Here is a 22633-nt window from a genome sequence, read left to right on the forward strand (position 1 = left end):
ACACTTTTTTGGATCATATTTCCTATTCCGCTATTCAATAAAAACCTTTCTAGGGCAAGATCTTAAATTACAGAAATATGAGGAGACCGTCAAATAAGGGCCGTGGCCTGGGTCGTGGTGCTGCTGGTAGAGCTCCTGTTGCAAGGAGAGGACGTGGTCGATCTGTGCCAGCTACACGCACAAGTGAAACACCTTCCTCAAGTGTGAGTAGGCGACAGAACCTGCATCAGTATTTGGTAGGGCATCAAACGCCCCTAGAAGTGATGAGGCCAGAACAAGTTGAGGCGATAGTAGATTGGTTTGCTGCTGACAGTGCCTCCAGTTCCTTCACATTGTCTCCCACCCAGTCTACTGCAGAAAGGTCAGAGTTGGCACCTGCAGCCAATGTCCAACCGTCTTTCACCTCACCCCCTTGCAAATCAGGCCAGCAGTCTGAGCCCCAAGCCATACAGCAGTCTCTTATTCTTTTTGAGGACTCTGTCAGCAGGGTTTCCCAGGGCCATCCACCTAGCCCTGCCCCAGAAGTGGAAGAGATTGAGTGCAGCGATGCCCAACCACTTATTTCTCAAGATGAGTACATGCAAGGATCATCGCAGCACGTCTCCGATGATGACGAAACGCAGGTGCCAACTGCTGCGGCGTTCAGCATTGTGGAGACCGACAAGGAGGGCAGGGGTGAAGACTGGGTGGAAGATGATGTGGAGGACGATGAGGTCCTCGACCCCACATGGAATGAACGTCATGCAGGTGACCTGAGTAGTTTGGAGGAAGAGGCGGTGGTCGCACAGAGCCACCAGCACAGCAGAAGAGGGAGCAGGGTGCAGAAGCGGAGCGGCCGTGCCCTAGACACTACGCCCGCTACTGCCCAACGCAGCAAGGGAACGAGCGCACCAAAGTCAGCTCAAAGGAGTTCTCTAGCGTGGAAGTTCTTTAGAAAATGTGCTGATGACAGGACACGAGTGGTTTGCACCCTGTGCAATCAGAGCTTGAAGCGAGGCATAAACCTTCTCAACCTGAGCACAACCTGCATGATCAGGCATCTAAGTGCAAAGCACGAGCTGCAGTGGAGTACACACCTTCAAAACCAAGAAACGTCTCTGGCTCATCCTGCTTCCTCTTCTGCTGCAGTCTCGGCCGCTCCAGCCACATCTGTAGTGATACCGGCACCTGCCACCCCGCAAACAGACGATCTGTCAGCAACACCACCACCTGGGTCACCAACAACCATCTCCACAATGTCCCGTGGAAGCGTTCAGCTTTCCATCTCCCAAACACTTGAGAGGAAGAGGAAGTACCCCCCTACCCACCCGCGATCCCTGGCCCTGAATGCCAGCATTTCAAAATTATTGGCCTTTGAAATGCTGTCATTCCGTCTGGTGGAGACGCACAGTTTTAAAAACCTTATGTCGGTGGCTGTCCCACAGTACGTCGTGCCCAGCCGCCACTACTTTTCCAGGCAAGCCATCCCTTCCCTGCACAACCAAGTGGGGGAAAATATCAGGTGTGCACTGCGCAACGCCATCTGTGCCAAGGTCCACCTAACTACGGATACGTGGACCAGTAAGCACGGTCAGGGGCGTTATATCTCCCTAACGGCACACTGGGTAAATGCAGTGGCGGATGGGCCTGAGGCGGATAGCAATTTGGCGCATGTCCTTCCACCACCGAGGATTGCAGGGCGCTTCAGTTTGCCTCCTGTTCCTAACTCCTCCTACTCCGCTTCCTCATCCTCTACCGCCTCCTCATCCGGACAGCGTAACACCTTCACCACCAACTTCAGCACGGCCAGGGGTAAACGACAGCAGGCAGTTTTACAACTTGCCTTTTTGGGGGACAAACCACACACCGCGCAGGAGTTGTGGAGGAGCATGGAACAGCAGACAAATGAGTGGTTGCTGCCAGCGAGCCTCAAGCCCGGCCTGGTGGTGTGCGATAACGGGCGAAATCTCATAGCAGCTCTGGGCCTAGCCGGTTTGACGCACATCCCTTGCCTGGCGCATGTGCTGAATTTGGTGGTGCAGAGGTTCCTTAAAAACTACCCCGATATGTCAGAGCTGCTGCAGAAAGTGCGGGCCGTTTGTGCGCACTTTCGGCGTTCTCACCCTGCTGCTGCTCGCCTGGCAGCGCTGCAGCGTAACTTCGGCCTTCCCGCTCACCGCCTCATATGTGACGTGCCCACAAGGTGGAACTCCACCTTGCACATGCTGGAAAGACTGTGCGAGCAGCAGCAGGCCATAGTGGAGTTTCAGCTGCAGCACGCACGCGTGAGTCGCTCTGCGGAACAGCACCACTTCACCACCAATAACTGGGCCTCCATGCGAGACCTGTGTGCCTTGTTGCGCTGTTTTGAGTACTCCACCAACATGGCCAGTGGCAATGACGCCGTTCTCAGCTTAACTATCCCACTTCTATGCCTCCTTGAAAAAACAATTCGGGCGATGATGGAAGAGGATGTGGCACAGGATGAGGAGGAGGAGGAGGATGAAGAGGTAACATTTCCAAGGCTTTCAGGGCAGTCATTCGCAAGGGGCTCCGAGGGTGGGTTCCTGCACACGCAAACGCCAGGGACGCAATTGTCCAGCAGGGGCACAGTTCTGGAGGATGAGGAGGATGAGGAGGAGGAGGAGCTGGAGGAGGAGATGGAACCATGTTCACAGCAGGGTGGCACCCAGGCCAGCTCATGGCCATCACTGGTGCGTGGCTGGGGGGATACAGAGGACACGGACGATACACCTCCCACAGAGGACAGCCTTTCGTTGCCTCTGGGCAGCCTGGCACACATGAGCGATTACATGCTGCAGTGTCTCCACAACGACCGCCGAGTTGCCCACATTCTAACTTGTGCTGATTACTGGGTGGCCACGCTGCTGGATCCCCGTTACAAGGACAACGTACCGTCCTTAATTCACTCACTGGAGCGCGATCGCAAGATGCGCGAGTACAAGCGCACGCTGGTAGACGCCATGCTGCTGGCATTCCCATCTGACAGCGGGGCCACAGTGGAAGCACAAGGCAGAGGAGGAGGAGGAGGAGGTCGCCAACGCAACCAGGGCACCGCCAGCACCTCAGAAGGCAGGGTTAGCATGGCCGAAATGTGGAAAAGCTTTGTCAGCACGCCACAACAAACAGCAGCACCAGCAGCTCAGATGGAACGTCTTAGCAGGAGGCAGCATTTTACCAACATGGTGGAGCAGTATGTGTGCACACGCCTACATGTAGTGAATGACGGGTCTGCCCCCTTCAACTTCTGGGTCTCCAAATTGGGCACATGGCCTGAGCTTGCCCTTTACGCCTTGGAGGTGCTGGCGTGCCCTGCAGCCAGTGTATTATCTGAACGGGTATTTAGCACGGCTGGGGGCGTTATAACAGACAAGCGCAGCCGCCTGTCCAGAGACAATGTGGACAAGCTCACGTTCATTAAAATGAACCAGGCATGGATCCCACGGGACTTTTCCGTACCTTATGCAGAATAGCAATGGATACCGACCTTACCCACCCATTGTTCCATTTTTGCTCTTTCTCACTCTTTTGGGGTGTACCCTCATTTAAAATTTTTGAAAAGAAGCAGTGTTGGCTACCTCGTCCTCCTCCTCAGGGCCAGATTAATGTAGGGGCTATTGGAGCTGCAGCTCCAGGCCCCTACCTTTTTATATAGGCCCCGGGTTGGCCATATTCACTGTTACCGCTCTTCTGTCACTTGTAAACACAGAAGTCTGGCTTCTATGCTCGCTTCCCCAGGCAGCACCCTCAGAACCTCCCCACACAGCGTGAAGGCCGGACAAGGAGGGACAGTTGGCGATGCATGGATGTGTTTATGGGCTTCAGAGACAGCATCCCATGTTGAATTAGGCATGCATGGCTGCACCCTTCCTCCTCTGGGTGCATGGCAAGGCACGGCCCTTAAGGCCCTTCAAAATCCTCAGCACCAAGCCCATGATGCTGTTAATCCGGCCCTGGTCCTCCTCCACCGCCGCTTCCACCTACACCGCCCATAGGTGTGCGCAGCCTATTGCATTAAGGTGTGCACCCCAAAGTTGAAATACACATGCATGTGTTTGCCAGCAGGGAGAGTAATGTATCGGGGCCATGTACCTGTAGGCAAGGAGAAATAGAGCAGAGCAGGTCCCAGGGAGATCTTTCCCATCTCCTCACTGGCAATGCTATGTGCCCTAGGTGATTAGGGTGTGCCCAGGCACACCCAGCACACCCTGTGCGCACGCCTATGTCACCGCCACATCCACCACCACCTCAACCTCCCTCCTACTCCATATGGGCCTCGTCCTTCAGAGATGAAGAAGAACATTGTTTTATTTTTCTGTTTTTTTTTGTTGTTTTAAGTTATTTCCCTATCCACATTTGTTTGCAGAGCACTTGCCATGCTCTTAATTACGTTTTGCTGCCATTTGCAGCACTCTAGCCCTTTCCTTTGGTGTTTTAGAGCCATTTTAGTGCCTTAAAGTTCGGGTCCCCATTGACTTCAATGGGGTTCGGTGTCCGGGAAAAGTTCGGTAAAAGTCCGGGACACGGACCCGGACTTTTTTTTAAAGTTCGGCCGAACCCGTCGAACACGGACATCTAGGTGTCCGCTCAACCCTATGCAAGATCTGACATGGTGCAATACATAGATCTGCATTTTTCCTGTGGAACTGACAATACATAGGCTACCATTGCTAATTTTGATGTCTGACTGTATCTGGCTTTTGAGTATCAATACTTTTTACACCTGGGGCCCACCATCTATTTGTAAATGGAGGCTTATCATTTTGTGTTTATATTTTGATGTTTCTCCTTTAAGGCCTCATGTACACTGGGTGTCATGAATGCCACTTTTGAGAGCGTTTGATTTTTTTATTTTTATTTTTTTTTATATTTTTATTAGGATTTGCATATAAAAGTACAAAAGTGCAAGAATATACATATAAATAAAAATCTTAGACCAGGGAGTAGCTGGTCTAAGGCCCCGTTCACATAGGGGCGACGCTACTTCGCACCGCGACCTCGGAGCGGCCGCCACGGACTTCATAACATTGAAGTCTATGGCGGTCGCCTCCTGGTCGCCCCAAAGAAGCTCCGGACCCTTTTTCTAGGTCGGAGCGACTTGTGTCGCTCCTATTAGAACGGGTCCATAGCTTCTCTATGGGAGGCGACCTGCGGCGACCTGTGAGGCGACCAGGTCGCCTCACAGGTCGCCCTAGTGTGAACCGGGACTTAGATTTTTATTTATTATATTTTTAAACTTGAAACTTTTTTTATTTTTGTTTCAACAACGTTTCAACAACGTTTCAACAATAGATTACAAATAAGTATAAGACCCGGTCCACACTAGCGCGACTTGTCAGCCTGACAAGTCGCGCTCCCTCGCGACCCATTGACTGCTACAGGACCCATTCTAATAGGAGCGACACAAGTCTCTCCGACTTAGAAAAAGGGTCCTGTACTACTTCGGGGCGACCTCGGAGCGACTTGCATAGACTTCCGTTATGTGAGGTCCATGCAAGTCGCTCCGAAGTCGTGGTGCATGGCAATGCACAAGTCGCCCCCGAAGTCGTGCAGAGTCGTGTCGCCTCAGTGTGAACCGACTCTTACAGCCTGCAAGACTGCGTATAACCTTCACATAGTACAATCATTTAACAGTATGAATCACAACAGTCGAGCAGCTACTCACAGTGGTATTGGTGTTACTCTAGAGTAGAGAGCATAAAACAGAGAGAAAAAAAAGAAGAAAAACAACAGATAGATGTTCTCAGTGGGGGATATAAACGAGGAATCATGTGTAGACTCCAAACATACACGTAGTGTATATCCAGAAGTAGTTATCTAGTGTATGCTGTGTTCCAGGATTGAGGAGAAAACTGCTTCATGTAGGTGAAGATAGATGCAGTACACAAGGCGTTATTTGTAGAAAGTAGGTAGACGGGATTGATCAGTGTGGTACAGTTGGCTCCCTTATTAGAGCAGAGGGAGGTAAAGAGTAAGGGCTCTTACACACGGGCGTTCCTTTTTTTTTGCCCGATCAGGTCCTTTTTTTTTTTTGTAACGGACACGGATGACACTTGTGTCATCCGGTCCGTATGTCCATTTTTCATCCCATCCGTTTGCGGATGAAAAACTGACATAATGCATGTCTATGTAAATACGGATGTCTGCGGATGACACCACTGACATCCGTTTTTGCTTCCGTTCCGTTTTTTGAAAGGAAGAAAAAATAGGGTTCTCCTCCGTTCAAAAAAACTGAACTGAACTGACAAAAAATGGATGTCAGAGGATGACATCCGTATTTACATAGAGATACATTATGTCCGTTTTTCATCCGCAAACGGATGGGATGAAAAACGGACATACGGAACGCCCGTGTGAAAGAGTCCTAAGAGAGAGGGAGTGTCCTACTGGTCTAAGATTTTATCTAATGCCGGTTCTGGCATTAGTTTGAGGAGCGGAAGCTGCGAGCGAGTTATACTATTGGTATATCAAGAGATTGACCCAAAGGTAATAAGGTTTGTATACATGAAAGACAGAAGATTCAAGGAGAATGGGATATGTTGGAATATCTGGAGGGGCTGTAAATGTGTGCTGAGTCAGTTGAAGGCTGGATCCTGAGTTTGCCCAGGGTGTTGGAAAGATCTGCATTCAAGTACCAATGGTGTCATATGGAGGGAGATTTCCTCTGGAGAGAAGGTATGTTCCATGTATCAACGCCATCTGGCAACAAATCTTTTCAAGGATTTAGATTGTTGAGTGATGGCGTCCAACTTTTCCAGGAGAAATCGTTTTAAGAGCTCTTGTTTCAGTGAGGACAAATTTGGGGAAGAAGGGTGTATCCAGGCTTGCATGATTATCCTGTGGGCCGTGAGAAGGCATATGTGTGCCCAGCCAGAGAGTGGTCGCGCGTGTGTGGTAGATGAAGGAGATGGCTTGCTATTGTAGCTAAAAAGGTAAAGCATAGAGTCTTTGGCAATAGAGAGGTGCAGAACTGTGTTGATGTAGCGCTGAACCTGGTCCCAGAATCTGGAGACAGCCTAACATTCCCACAATCTGTGGAGGAGTGTAGGTCGGGGGGGTGTTGCACCAAGGGCAAGAAGCAGCCGAAGGATCTGTTTTGTCATGGCGAAAAGGAAGGTATTCCCTGTGAGCTATTTTGAATTGAGTTTCTCTCCATACTTCATTAATCACCAGTGAGTGAATATGTAGGTATCCCTCGAGGATTTGTTGAGGAGCATCTTGATTTTGCAACACATGGGACCAAGGTTTAAAGGTGGTTGCATGATGCCTGGAGACTTGGTGGGATATGAGTTTGGAGTAGATTTCTGATATGGAGTAGTGATCCCATTGTATTAGGGTATCAATAAAAGATACTGTTTTTTGGTATTCCTCCACTTGTTTTTAGTTATGAGTAGTGTTGAGCGAACACGGACTGTATTATTGGTGTTCGTACCGAATAATTGGATTTTTTTTACCCGAACACGGACACGGACACTTTACTGTATGTTCGGGTAAAAATCCGTGTTCGGTCGTTTTATTTCCGGGTTTTGCATGCTTTGGCGCTCTTTTCATGGCGGGCTTTCAACAGCCAATCAACAATCGTTTAACTGGTGTGCCTTAAGCCATCCCAGCCATGCCTGCAAATGTCTTAGTAGCTGTGATTGGCCGTCTGAAGCATGTGACCAAGTCTTTATAAGTTCGAGGCAGCCGCCGCAGCAGCGTCATTCTGCTGCTTAGCTAAGGGACAGAGCACACATCAATGTGCTGGCTGCTGATTAGGGAAAGATAGGCAGGAAAAAACCATTTGTGTCCGGATAGAATTGAGGGACAGGTCGGAGTGTTTAGGCAGGGCGAGTTGTAGGCATTTTAGGGATAGAGTCTGCTAAATTATAGGGTCAGTGTCTTCTACAAACTACAATCGATATTGCTGTGTGGGGGGTGGGGTGAATCTGCACTCAATCCTGATCTACGATCTCTTCTCAATCCTGTTAGGGACAGAGTCTGCTGAATTTTAGGGAAACTGTGTTCTACAAACTACAATCGATATTGCTGTGTGGTGTGGGATTGGAGATAGGCAGGTGTCAGTGATCCACATCCATTTTTCTGTGTGTGAGCTGCAGTGAACACAATCTTTTTGGGCTGCAGTGAACACAATCTTTTTGGGCTGCAGTGAACACAATCTTTTTGGGCTGCAGTGAACACAATCTTTTTGGGCTGCAGTGAACACAATCTTTTTGGGGTGCAGTGAACAAAATCTTTTTGGGGTGCAGTGAACACAATCCTTTTTGGTGTGCAGTGAACACAATCTTTGTGGGGTGCAGTGAACAAAATCCTTTGTGGGGTGCAGTGAACACAATCTTTTTGGGGTGCAGTGAACAAAATCCTTTTTGGGGTGCAGTGAACAACATCCTTTTTGGGGTGCAGTGAACACAATCTTTTTGGGGTGCAGTGAACAAAATCCTTTGTGGGGTGCAGTGAACACAATCTTTTTGGGGTGCAGTGAACACAATCTTTTTGGGGTGGAGTGAACAACATCCTTTTTGGGGTGCAGTGAACAAAATCCTTTTTGGGGTGCAGTGAACACAATCTTTTTGGGGTGCAGTGAACAAAATCATTTTTGGGGTGCAGTGAACACAATCTTTTTGGGGTGCAGTGAACACAATCTTTGTGGGGTGCAGTGAACAACATCCTTTTTGGGGTGCAGTGAACAACATCCTTTTTGGGGTGCAGTGAACACAATCTTTTTGGGGTGCAGTGAACACAATCTTTGTGGAGTACAGTGAACAGAATCTTTGTGGGGTGCAGTGAACACAATCTTTGGGGGGTACAGTGAACACAATCTTTTTGGGGTGCAGTGAACACAATCTTTGTGGGGTGCAGTGAACACAATCTTTTTGGGGTGCAGTGAACACAATCTTTGTGGGGTGCAGTGAACACAATCTTTGGGGGGGTACAGTGAACACAATCTTTTTGGGGTGGAGTGAACAAAATCATTTTTGGGGTGCAGTGAACAACATCCTTTTTGGGGTGCAGTGATCAAAATCCTTTTTGGGGTGCAGTGAACACAATCTTTGTGGGGTGCAGTGAACAAAATCCTTTGTGGGGTGCAGTGAACAGAATCTTTGTGGGGTGCAGTGAACACAATCTTTGGGGGGGTACAGTGAACACAATCTTTTTGGGGTGCAGTGAACACAATCTTTGTGGGGTACAGTGAACAGAATCTTTGTGGGGTGCAGTGAACACAATCTTTGGGGGGTACAGTGAACACAATCTTTTTGGGGTGCAGTGAACACAATCTTTGGGGGGTACAGTGAACACAATCTTTTTGGGGTGCAGTGAACACAATCTTTGTGGGGTGCAGTGAACACAATCTTTGGGGGGGTACAGTGAACACAATCTTTTTGGGGTGCAGTGAACAACATCCTTTTAGGGTGCAGTGAACACAATCTTTGTGGGGTGCAGTGAACAACATCCTTTTAGGGTGCAGTGAACACAATCTTTGTGGGGTACAGTGAACAGAATCTTTGTGGGGTGCAGTGAACACAATCTTTGGGGGGTGCAGTGAACACAATCTTTGGGGGGTGCAGTGAACACAATCTTTGTGGGGTGCAGTGAACACAATCATTGTGGGGTGCAGTGAACTCAATCTTTGTGGGGTACAGTGAACACAATCTCATACTTCTGAAGATTTGAGGGTGCTGCCTGTTCCATACTCCCCCTACTCCTCATCTAGCCTTTTAGGGGTACAAACAATAGTAATTGGGGCCTAGTGTGGTTGTGTACGTGTGATATACATACACTTTTTTTGGATCATATTTTCTATTCCGCTATTTAATCAAAAACCTTTGGGGATCAGTTAAATTGGGGGATAGTCTGTGTTGGTACGTGTGAGAGAGATCCACCTTTCCAAGTTGTTGGGGTTCATCTCATACTTCTGAAGGTTTGAGGGTGCTGTGCTGCCTGTTCCATACTCCCCCTACTCCTAGCCTTTTAGGGGTACAAACAATAGTAATTGGGGCCTAGTGTGGTTGTGTACGTGTGATATACATACACTTTTTTTGGATCATATTTTCTATTCCGCTATTTAATCAAAAACCTTTGGGGATCAGTTAAATTGGGGGATAGTCTGTGTTGGTACGTGTGAGAGAGATCCACCTTTCCAAGTTGTTGGGGTTCATCTCATACTTCTGAAGGTTTGAGGGTGCTGCCTGTTCCATACCCCCCCTACTCCTCATCTAGCCTTTTAGGGGTACAAACAATAGTAATTGGGGCCTAGTGTGGTTGTGTACGTGTGATATACATACACTTTTTTTGGATCATATTTTCTATTCCGCTATTTAATCAAAAACCTTTGGGGATCAGTTAAATTGGGGGATAGTCTGTGTTGGTACGTGTGAGAGAGATCCACCTTTCCAAGTTTTTGGGGTTCATCTCATACTTCTGAAGATTTGAGGGTGCTGCCTGTTCCATACCCCCCCTACTCCTCATCTAGCCTTTTAGGGGTACAAACAATAGTAATTGGGGCCTAGTGTGGTTGTGTACGTGTGATATACATACACTTTTTTTGGATCATATTTTCTATTCCGCTATTTAATCAAAAACCTTTGGGGATCAGTTAAATTGGGGGATAGTCTGTGTTGGTACGTGTGAGAGAGATCCACCTTTCCAAGTTGTTGGGGTTCATCTCATACTTCTGAAGGTTTGAGGGTGCTGCCTGTTCCATACTCCCCCTACTCCTAGCCTTTTAGGGGTACAAACAATAGTAATTGGGGCCTAGTGTGGTTGTGTACGTGTGATATACATACACTTTTTTTGGATCATATTTTCTATTCCGCTATTTAATCAAAAACCTTTGGGGATCAGTTAAATTGGGGGATAGTCTGTGTTGGTACGTGTGAGAGAGATCCACCTTTCCAAGTTGTTGGGGTTCATCTCATACTTCTGAAGGTTTGAGGGTGCTGCCTGTTCCATACCCCCCCTACTCCTCATCTAGCCTTTTAGGGGTACAAACAATAGTAATTGGGGCCTAGTGTGGTTGTGTACGTGTGATATACATACACTTTTTTTGGATCATATTTTCTATTCCGCTATTTAATCAAAAACCTTTGGGGATCAGTTAAATTGGGGGATAGTCTGTGTTGGTACGTGTGAGAGAGATCCACCTTTCCAAGTTGTTGGGGTTCATCTCATACTTCTGAAGGTTTGAGGGTGCTGCCTGTTCCATACCCCCCCTACTCCTCATCTAGCCTTTTAGGGGTACAAACAATAGTAATTGGGGCCTAGTGTGGTTGTGTACGTGTGATATACATACACTTTTTTTGGATCATATTTTCTATTCCGCTATTTAATCAAAAACCTTTGGGGATCAGTTAAATTGGGGGATAGTCTGTGTTGGTACGTGTGAGAGAGATCCACCTTTCCAAGTTTTTGGGGTTCATCTCATACTTCTGAAGATTTGAGGGTGCTGCCTGTTCCATACCCCCCCTACTCCTCATCTAGCCTTTTAGGGGTACAAACAATAGTAATTGGGGCCTAGTGTGGTTGTGTACGTGTGATATACATACACTTTTTTTGGATCATATTTTCTATTCCGCTATTTAATCAAAAACCTTTGGGGATCAGTTAAATTGGGGGATAGTCTGTGTTGGTACGTGTGAGAGAGATCCACCTTTCCAAGTTGTTGGGGTTCATCTCATACTTCTGAAGGTTTGAGGGTGCTGCCTGTTCCATACCCCCCCTACTCCTCATCTAGCCTTTTAGGGGTACAAACAATAGTAATTGGGGCCTAGTGTGGTTGTGTACGTGTGATATACATACACTTTTTTTGGATCATATTTTCTATTCCGCTATTTAATCAAAAACCTTTGGGGATCAGTTAAATTGGGGGATAGTCTGTGTTGGTACGTGTGAGAGAGATCCACCTTTCCAAGTTGTTGGGGTTCATCTCATACTTCTGAAGGTTTGAGGGTGCTGCCTGTTCCATACCCCCCCTACTCCTCATCTAGCCTTTTAGGGGTACAAACAATAGTAATTGGGGCCTAGTGTGGTTGTGTACGTGTGATATACATACACTTTTTTTGGATCATATTTTCTATTCCGCTATTTAATCAAAAACCTTTGGGGATCAGTTAAATTGGGGGATAGTCTGTGTTGGTACGTGTGAGAGAGATCCACCTTTCCAAGTTGTTGGGGTTCATCTCATACTTCTGAAGGTTTGAGGGTGCTGCCTGTTCCATACTCCCCCTACTCCTCATCTAGCCTTTTAGGGGTACAAACAATAGTAATTGGGGCCTAGTGTGGTTGTGTACGTGTGATATACATACACTTTTTTTGGATCATATTTTCTATTCCGCTATTTAATCAAAAACCTTTGGGGATCAGTTAAATTGGGGGATAGTCTGTGTTGGTACGTGTGAGAGAGATCCACCTTTCCAAGTTGTTGGGGTTCATCTCATACTTCTGAAGGTTTGAGGGTGCTGCCTGTTCCATACCCCCCCTACTCCTCATCTAGCCTTTTAGGGGTACAAACAATAGTAATTGGGGCCTAGTGTGGTTGTGTACGTGTGATATACATACACTTTTTTTGGATCATATTTTCTATTCCGCTATTTAATTTAACTGGGCCTCCATGCGAGACCTGTGTGCCTTGTTGCGCTGTTTTGAGTACTCCACCAACATGGCCAGTGGCAATGACGCCGTTCTCAGCTTAACTATCCCACTTCTATGCCTCCTTGAAAAAACAATTCGGGCGATGATGGAAGAGGATGTGGCACAGGATGAGGAGGAGGAGGAGGATGAAGAGGTAACATTTCCAAGGCTTTCAGGGCAGTCATTCGCAAGGGGCTCCGAGGGTGGGTTCCTGCACACGCAAACGCCAGGGACGCAATTGTCCAGCAGGGGCACAGTTCTGGAGGATGAGGAGGATGAGGAGGAGGAGGAGCTGGAGGAGGAGATGGAACCATGTTCACAGCAGGGTGGCACCCAGGCCAGCTCATGGCCATCACTGGTGCGTGGCTGGGGGGATACAGAGGACACGGACGATACACCTCCCACAGAGGACAGCCTTTCGTTGCCTCTGGGCAGCCTGGCACACATGAGCGATTACATGCTGCAGTGTCTCCACAACGACCGCCGAGTTGCCCACATTCTAACTTGTGCTGATTACTGGGTGGCCACGCTGCTGGATCCCCGTTACAAGGACAACGTACCGTCCTTAATTCACTCACTGGAGCGCGATCGCAAGATGCGCGAGTACAAGCGCACGCTGGTAGACGCCATGCTGCTGGCATTCCCATCTGACAGCGGGGCCACAGTGGAAGCACAAGGCAGAGGAGGAGGAGGAGGAGGTCGCCAACGCAACCAGGGCACCGCCAGCACCTCAGAAGGCAGGGTTAGCATGGCCGAAATGTGGAAAAGCTTTGTCAGCACGCCACAACAAACAGCAGCACCAGCAGCTCAGATGGAACGTCTTAGCAGGAGGCAGCATTTTACCAACATGGTGGAGCAGTATGTGTGCACACGCCTACATGTAGTGAATGACGGGTCTGCCCCCTTCAACTTCTGGGTCTCCAAATTGGGCACATGGCCTGAGCTTGCCCTTTACGCCTTGGAGGTGCTGGCGTGCCCTGCAGCCAGTGTATTATCTGAACGGGTATTTAGCACGGCTGGGGGCGTTATAACAGACAAGCGCAGCCGCCTGTCCAGAGACAATGTGGACAAGCTCACGTTCATTAAAATGAACCAGGCATGGATCCCACGGGACTTTTCCGTACCTTATGCAGAATAGCAATGGATACCGACCTTACCCACCCATTGTTCCATTTTTGCTCTTTCTCACTCTTTTGGGGTGTACCCTCATTTAAAATTTTTGAAAAGAAGCAGTGTTGGCTACCTCGTCCTCCTCCTCAGGGCCAGATTAATGTAGGGGCTATTGGAGCTGCAGCTCCAGGCCCCTACCTTTTATATAGGCCCCGGGTTGGCCATATTCACTGTTACCGCTCTTCTGTCACTTGTAAACACAGAAGTCTGGCTTCTATGCTCGCTTCCCCAGGCAGCACCCTCAGAACCTCCCCACACAGCGTGAAGGCCAGACAAGGAGGGACAGTTGGCGATGCATGGATGTGTTTATGGGCTTCAGAGACAGCATCCCATGTTGAATTAGGCATGCATGGCTGCACCCTTCCTCCTCTGGGTGCATGGCAAGGCACGGCCCTTAAGGCCCTTCAAAATCCTCAGCACCAAGCCCATGATGCTGTTAATCCGGCCCTGGTCCTCCTCCACCGCCGCTTCCACCTACACCGCCCATAGGTGTGCGCAGCCTATTGCATTAAGGTGTGCACCCCAAAGTTGAAATACACATGCATGTGTTTGCCAGCAGGGAGAGTAATGTATCGGGGCCATGTACCTGTAGGCAAGGAGAAATAGAGCAGAGCAGGTCCCAGGGAGATCTTTCCCATCTCCTCACTGGCAATGCTATGTGCCCTAGGTGATTAGGGTGTGCCCAGGCACACCCAGCACACCCTGTGCGCACGCCTATGTCACCGCCACATCCACCACCACCTCAACCTCCCTCCTACTCCATATGGGCCTCGTCCTTCAGAGATGAAGAAGAACATTGTTTTATTTTTCTGTTTTTTTTTGTTGTTTTAAGTTATTTCCCTATCCACATTTGTTTGCAGAGCACTTGCCATGCTCTTAATTACGTTTTGCTGCCATTTGCAGCACTCTAGCCCTTTCCTTTGGTGTTTTAGAGCCATTTTAGTGCCTTAAAGTTCGGGTCCCCATTGACTTCAATGGGGTTCGGTGTCCGGGAAAAGTTCGGTAAAAGTCCGGGACACGGACCCGGACTTTTTTTTAAAGTTCGGCCGAACCCGTCGAACACGGACATCTAGGTGTCCGCTCAACCCTAGTTATGAGGTCTGTATTTATATGTATTTACACTACATTTATATCAAGCTACAAGGGGGAGTTATCTGTGGTTGGAGTATTTTTTTTATTGGTTAGTAAAGTTACTGCCTTTGTTATTGGCAGAAAGCAAAAATCTATATTTATCCATTGGTGCTGTAGCGGTTTCTGTTAGGACCCATCTGCTTCTTTTTTACTTTCAGAAATAAGCAATCTAACTGCAGTAAACTGACACCTGATTGGTTGTATGTTACAGTGCCCGCTCATCACATTTGGCGGAGCTTTATTGAATATTTATGATAAATCTTAGATTGTAAGCTCTGACGAGCAGGGTTCTCTGATTCCTACTGTATTAACCACTTAAGCCCGGAAGATTTTACCCCCTTCCTGACCAGGGTTTTTTTTGCGATTTTTTTTTTTTTTTTTTTTTTTTTTTTTTTACTGCGTGACTTTAACGGACAATTGCGCGGTCGTGCGACACTGTACCTAAACGAATTTGATGTCCTTTTTTTCCCACAAACAGAGCTTTCTTTTGGTGGTATTTGATCACCTGTGCAATTTTTTGATCATGCGCTATAAACAAAAAAAGAGCGTAAATTTTGCAAAAATAACAATATTTTTCACATTTTTTTTTATATGAAATTCCCCCAAAAAAATGTAAAAATCTAAATTTTTTAACATTTTCGGCCAATTTGTTTTATGCTACATATGTTTGGTAAAAAAAATCGCAAAAAGCGTATTTTGATTGGTTTGCGCAAAAGTTATCGCATTTACTAACAAAGGGAAAGATTTTAGTCATTTTTGGTGTTTTTTTATTTAACGAGTAATGGAGGCGATCTGCGATTTTTTTTTGCGGGACTGCGACATTGCGGCGGACAGATCGGACCCTTGACTGACATTTCTGACACTTTTGGGGTTACCAGTGACATTACTGCAGTAATCAGTGCTATACATATGCACTGTTACTGTAAAAATGACACTGACAGTGAAGGGGTTAACTGTATTGGAGAGGGAGGGGTTAAGTGTGTCCTAGGGGCGTGTTTCTAACTGTGATGGGACATGGCTACTACTGTAAAAACAGAGATCAACAGTTCTACATAGTAGAACCGTCTGATCTCCATTTTTACACAGGGGAGAATGACAGGCGGCTTGTTTACATAAGCCGCCTGCCTTTCTCCGTCTCTGCCGACGATCGCAGTGTGACTAGCGGACATCGGGTCCGCCGGTCACACGCATGGACTCTTCAGTGAACGAGCCGGGGCGGGCGCGCGCCTCAGCGGGCGGGCGCTCGCCCCCTATTGGCTCACAAACCGGTGACAGGCTAGTGACGTGTATATATACGTCACTTTGCCTGGCCGGGGCTGACCACCGCAGTATATCTACTTGCGGCGGTCGGCAAGTGGCTAAAGTGTATTGTATTTGAACTGTCTACTCTCAAGATGTAAAGCGCTGCGTAAACTGTCGGCGCTATATAAATACTATATAATAATAATAAATCTGAATGAACTGTTCTCATTTCCCCTAAAAGCCAGAGTCCCCCATACTGCCCTTCGGGAGTGTAAAGGTCCAAACTGGTTGGTTGCTAAAGACAATGAGAGGAGATCTTTCTTCAGACCTTTTGATAAATGTAACTGATGTGGGAAGAGTAGGCCCTGCGAATGATGGATGTGTGATGTGTTGGTGTGGGTTGAGAGTTATTTCTTAGATGACCTTTGTTGGGTCAGCTTACACGTGTGAATGAGTAGAAGCAGCTGCCAGACTCCTTATCATCTGTCATTCTCTGTTAGGTAGAGATCTGTCAGTTTTCCTGCAGGTGCTTGCAGGTTTTGTATCTTCAAACTAATGATAAGGCAGATGAAAATTGTTTGGAGAACATCTGCATGATTTAGGAATATTAGAGCAGGTATTAGGGCGAGTTTACCGCTGACACTAATCCCATTATTTTTATGGATGTTTTTTTTTTTTAGGATGGTTATATTTTTAATCTCAATTCTCTCTTCTGCTGCTACTTTTTAAATATTTCTTTTTTAAAACGAATAAAGCAACTTTTAACACAAATACACAGATCAGACTACTATTTTCATAGGATATTTAATTTGATGATCCCTTTAGGTATGGTTGTATACCTGTGTAAAGTATTCATAGACCAACAGAGAATAGGACAACCTTTAACCAATATATGATTAAAAGAGTCCAGATAAAGTCATGCAGACATCATGCACAACCACCCTGATAAAATGAACTTCACATCAGAAGCCCCTCTTTACACCATATGTACTGCTATCACACAGACCTCCATCACACAGCCCCTAATCACACTTGGCTACCCCATCAGAGCCCCCCAATCACACAGCTTCCACCATCACATAACCCCTCCAATCACATAGCCCTCCCCATCACAGGACCCCCTAATTACACAGCTTCCCCCATAAAAGAACCCCAATTACATAGTCCCCTTCTTCAGAGTCCCCCAGTCAACAGCTTCCCCCATCACAAAAGAACCTCATTAGTCACACAGTCCCCTCCTCACATCAGTGCCCTACCTTTTTGGCTGCAGCAGCAATGCAGATGGTTGGAGGTGGGCTTCCATCCTCTCCTGATTGCTGGGATAGCCACTAACACCATCAACATGCATCATGCCTTAGAGCAGTGGTTCTCAACTGTGGTCCTCAGGACCCACTAACAGGCCAGATTTTAAGTATTACCTTGGGGAGATGCAGACTAGAATACTGCAATCACTGAGCAGCAAATGAGATCACCTGTGATGTAATTTAGTTATCTTGCAAACCTGGCCTGTTGGTGGGTCCTGAGAATGGGAGTTGAGAACCACTACCTTAGGCCCCTTTCACACTATGAGTCTGCTTTTCTCAGCGGGAGATCGATCCGCCGATCCCCCGCTGAGCAGGAGAATGACAGCTGTTCTCCGCACTGTGATCCGATCCGCTGGACAGATGGAAAATAGGGTTTCCATCCGTCCAGATTTGATAGATCGGATCGGGTGTCAGCGGACATGTGAACATCTGACATCTGAACGGTCCGCCTGTGTGAAAGGGGCCTAAGAGCATCATTGGTTGTTGTGGTGCTGCCAGCCACTCATCTTTACTATGGCAACTCATGGTGCTGATCCAGGGAAATTGGTTTCTGCACTTGCGGCACCCTAGGAAAGCCCAAATGGCACCTCGGGGTGCCACGGCACCCCTGTTAGGAAGCATTGGTCTAGGGGACCAAATTGCACTATGTTGCACCAAAAGAAGTGACCACACATTATTTGAAGTCCTATAGAAGCGTGTGGCATAGGTGTGAACAAACCCCATAGACAGTAATGGGATTCCTGTTGTCCGATGAAGGCCAAAATGCAGCAAATGACACTGGTGAGAATGGGAACATACAGTAAGTCTCTTGCATTGCATCTCTCTATCACACAAGAAGAATCCTGGTGGGAAAGTTATGTACAGCACGTAAACTATTTGTCCATCCTTCTTAGTTCCTACATGGGCCTGAATTCAGTGTTCTCTTAAATACAATCTATTTCTAGATTCCCTTTTTTAGAGATCGCCTAGTCATGTTGAATAGTTTAGGAAGTGGTGCTAACGGACTGTGTACCTGTTTATTTTAAAGGCTTACTAACTAAGCCAATGCAATAAACAAGGATGACGGGCATGGTTTGTAGTACAGTATCCTGGTTTTCTGGCAACTTCGTGGATGAATTTTCCCATTCCCTAGTTTTCTGCCAAGCGGTGATATGCATTGCTTAATAAAGATCTGTTAGGCAACACTGCAGAAAGAAAGAAAGACTGATAACACAAATATGAATTTAAGTTCATGTCCGGCCAAAATGTATTTCTTTGTTTTGGATAGAGTGGGGACATTTTTGAATCCCTGTCTTTTTTTACTAATATCCAGAAAGATGACCCCTCATTTTCTATCCTGCTGACATTGTTACCAGACAGAAAGTGAGGGAAACTCTCCAACAGTAACACAGACAGGGCGGTGTACAGAAGTCAGTCAGTAGATCGACTTCTGTATGACTACCCTGCCATTACATGGATCGAAATTCGACCGGTTCCTGACGAATCGGCTACATTTCGAGTCCTGTATGGCCAGCTTTGGGGATGGCTAAAACGTTGTCAGTATATATATATATCCCCTTGTTCAAACATTTTATTGGTGACAAAGATCAAAGTACAGTGGAAAACATGTCATTTTTGAGACATAAGGTATACAAAGAAGAACACATCTAGTCAAACGAAGGGATGACTAAAAATATAAGCATAACAACATGAATAAAAAAATCAGATATCGATGGTAAAGACAATGTTATAACAAGGTTCAAATGGCGGGAGTCTCTGACAATAGATGACAGCTAGGTCAGAGTACTGTAAATTTTATATTCGTGTCCATGTTTTAGATTTTCCCACACTTCTGCACAGTTAAATACATTTTTAGCAGAACAAAATATGATATTTATCTCTCTAGCTAAGTCCAAAATAGCAGTTAAAAGCAAACTTAATTCTGATACTTCCCCACTCTTTCCATCACTAAACAAATGATTTGGGCTTGGCATAAAGCTGCCTATATTTTACCTGTATTGATAATTCCTTTCCCCTCCAATAAATAATGAAATCTGCTGTCAATACTTGCCTTATTTTAAACCCAGGTGATGTATCTCTGCAATACAGATAGATCATGGCTCCAGGGTCCAGCAGGATGGCGCTTTTCCACTGCATGGAACCGAACGGTTCTGCTCGCTTTTGTGCTTTTCCACTGCTGGTACCGCATGGTACGGTGTTGGAACGGTTCGGTACGGTACGGACGGGCGCTTTTCCACTGCATGGAAACGAACGGTTCGGCTCGCTTTTGTGCTTTTCCACTGCTGGTACCGCATGGTACGGTGTAGGAACGGTACGGTACGGCGGAGCTTTTCCACTGCATGGAACAGAACGGTTCGGCTCGCTTTTGTGCTTTTCCACTGCTGGTACCGCATGGTACGGTGTAGGAACGGTTCGGTACGGTACGGCGGCGCTTTTTCAACACAATGGAACCGGACGGTACGGCTCGCTTAAACACCATACCATGCGGTACCATGCAGTGGAAAACCAAACCGGGCAAAGCAGGGCCAAGTAGAGCCGAGCCGGTACTTGCAGTGGAAAAGTGCCAATAGTTTTCTGAAAACAATGCAGCACCCTGCTCTCAAGAGTCCTCAGCCATGATGCAAACAGTGGGCTGACTTTTGGAAGGAATTACTCAAATATCAAAGTTTATAGGTGGTTGTCTGGAAGTGTGAGCATTCCTAGGAGGACTGCATAAGGACACCTGCCTTTACATGCACATGAACTTTAATGGCATCCCAGTTTTAGTCCGTAGGGTTCAATATTGAGTTGACCCACCCTTTGCCGCTATAACAGCTTTAACTCTTCTGGGAAGGCTTCCACAAGGTTTAGAAATGTGTCTATGGGAATGTGTGACCATTCTTCCAGAAGCACATTTGTGAGGTTAGGCACTGATGTTGGATGAGAAGGCCTGGCTCGCAGTCTCCTCTCTAATTCATTCCAAAGGTGTTCTATCGGGTTGAGGTCAGGACTCTTTGCAGGCCAGTCAAGTTCCTCCACCCCAAACTCGTTAATCCATGTCATTATGAACCTTGCTTTGTGCACTGGTCCAGATCATTTGGTGCAGGGGGGATTATGGTGTGGAGTTGTTTCTTAGGGGCTGGGCTTGCCCCCTTATTTACAGTGAACGGAACTCTTAAGGTGTCGGCATACCAAGATATTTTGGACAATTTCATGCTCCCAACTTTGTGGGAACAGTTTGGGGATGGCCCCTACCTATTCGGACCAGTGCACAAAGCAAGGTCCATAAAGACATGGATAAGTGAGTTTGGGGTGGAGGGACATGACTGGCCTGCACAGAGTCCTGACCTCAGCCTGATCGAACACTTTTGGGATGAATTAGAGTGGAGACTGCGAGCCAGAAGCCTAGTACACACGCAACGATTATCGGCCGACCGGTCGTCCGTCTTTTGTCCAGAGTTGTGTTTTGTTGGTTGGAATGTGCATACATTGCACACGAATTTTCCCGCCCGACAAAATTCTACTTCAGAAGTGATGTCATGTGTTGGATTGCTTTCTTTGTGTTCTTTCTTCTCTGAGCATGCCCAGTCTTGCTCATAAGATTTTTCCCTGTCGAAATCTGTACTGACTGCACAAAAATCGGCCATGTTTTGACAGCGGACAAAAATTTTATAGCCTGCACACCAGATTTTTTTCGGCCGAAAAGTCGGAGTCGGTTGTCGGAAGCATCATACTAACAAGCCGACAATCGGCCGATCGGTCGTCGGACGAAAATTCCCTGCCGATTTTTGACGCGTGTGTACGAGGCTAGACCTTTTCGTCTACATCAGTGCCTGACCTCACAAATGCACTTCTGGAAGAATGGTCAAACATTCCCATAGACACACTCCTAAACCTTATGGACAGCCTTCCCAGAAGAGTTAAAGCTGTTATTGCTGCAAAGGGTAGGCCAACTCAATATTGAACCCTACAGACTAAGACTGCCATTAAAGTTCATGTGCGTGTAAAGGAAGGTGTCCCAATACTTTTGGTAATATAGTGTATGTGGAATAGGTCATAAACATTGATATTTAAATTCCCAGAAAGTACTATAGATCGTTGACTTATTAATGGAATATTTGTGGTTCTCATGACGAAACAATGTTTTCGGTCTTCATCCTTTGACCGTATCATGGCCAGGCCTCCCTTTTGATGCTGTGAGAGGTATAGTAATGACTGTGCAGTAATTGGTGCTGTCATGTCCTGAACAGAGAAAATGTAACTCTAAAGGATGAGATCAACTCTTCTTCCTGCAAGATAACACAATTAGCATGCTTCCCCTGAAATTTCCTATCATTATGTGCTCGGACAGCCTTTGTGGTAAGCCTGGAGGTGCACTTTGTGAGAACTATGCATTCAAATCAAAGAGCTGCTTAGGAATCCAAATGACTCATTCTAAATGCCCAAGTTTCTCTTACAAGGCGGCTCCTGTCCAGGTTTAGCATACAATTGAATCGAGCCTCCTGGCGCCCACTGGCAAATGTAGTTGGCAAGTGAGGGATGGCGAAGGAGTGGTGCCAGCAAAGAATACTGGATGTACCCCAACATTTGCTGAACACAGTGATCTTGCTGTATAAATTGAAACCTAATGTATATTCTTGCATTAAAACTAGACCCTTTTCAGCATAAGTACCAAAATACTATCGAGTGGGGGCAGCAATGTACAGGAGATGGTTTGATGAGCATGATGAGTGATGACACCGCATGTGATTTGCATTGTTAGAGTCAGTGTTGCAAAAACATTCTATAACTGTAGTTAAATTAAGTATTGGCCTCCTAACAGAACTGGGTTACATTTTAGTATTTCCTGTATACCAGCCTTTTTCAACCAGGGTGCCTTGAGGTTTCTTCAGGGGTGCCTTGGCAAAATGCCCAAAAATTGTATACAAGCCAGTAGGTGGATCAAGCCTGCCTTTTAGATCCACAAGAAGGGTGATGATTGCCTCCACAGCATCCTTGTTTGATCTTCCCCTGCCCCTCTCCATCAACACTGGGGTCACATTAACTGAGTGATGCAGAAAAACTGAGGGAGAAGGGAAACATTGGAATACTAGTTGGTACCAGTGTGTAAAAGTGTATTTGCTTTAGGAAGAGTGAATTACCTCTGATGTTGGGTGTCCTACGTGTGTCGATGCTGCCGC

At 46.8% G+C, this 22633-nt stretch overlaps 1 protein-coding gene across 2 annotated transcripts in view; it reads left to right on the forward strand.

The window, feature by feature from the left end:
* Positions 1 to 22633, forward strand: part of PXDN (peroxidasin) — a 292748-nt gene that overhangs the window by 114449 nt on the left and 155666 nt on the right. The window lies entirely within an intron of this gene.

The sequence above is a fragment of the Pelophylax lessonae genome (assembly GCF_965119305.1).
Source record: "Pelophylax lessonae genome assembly, chromosome: 3".
NCBI lineage: Eukaryota > Metazoa > Chordata > Amphibia > Anura > Ranidae > Pelophylax > Pelophylax lessonae.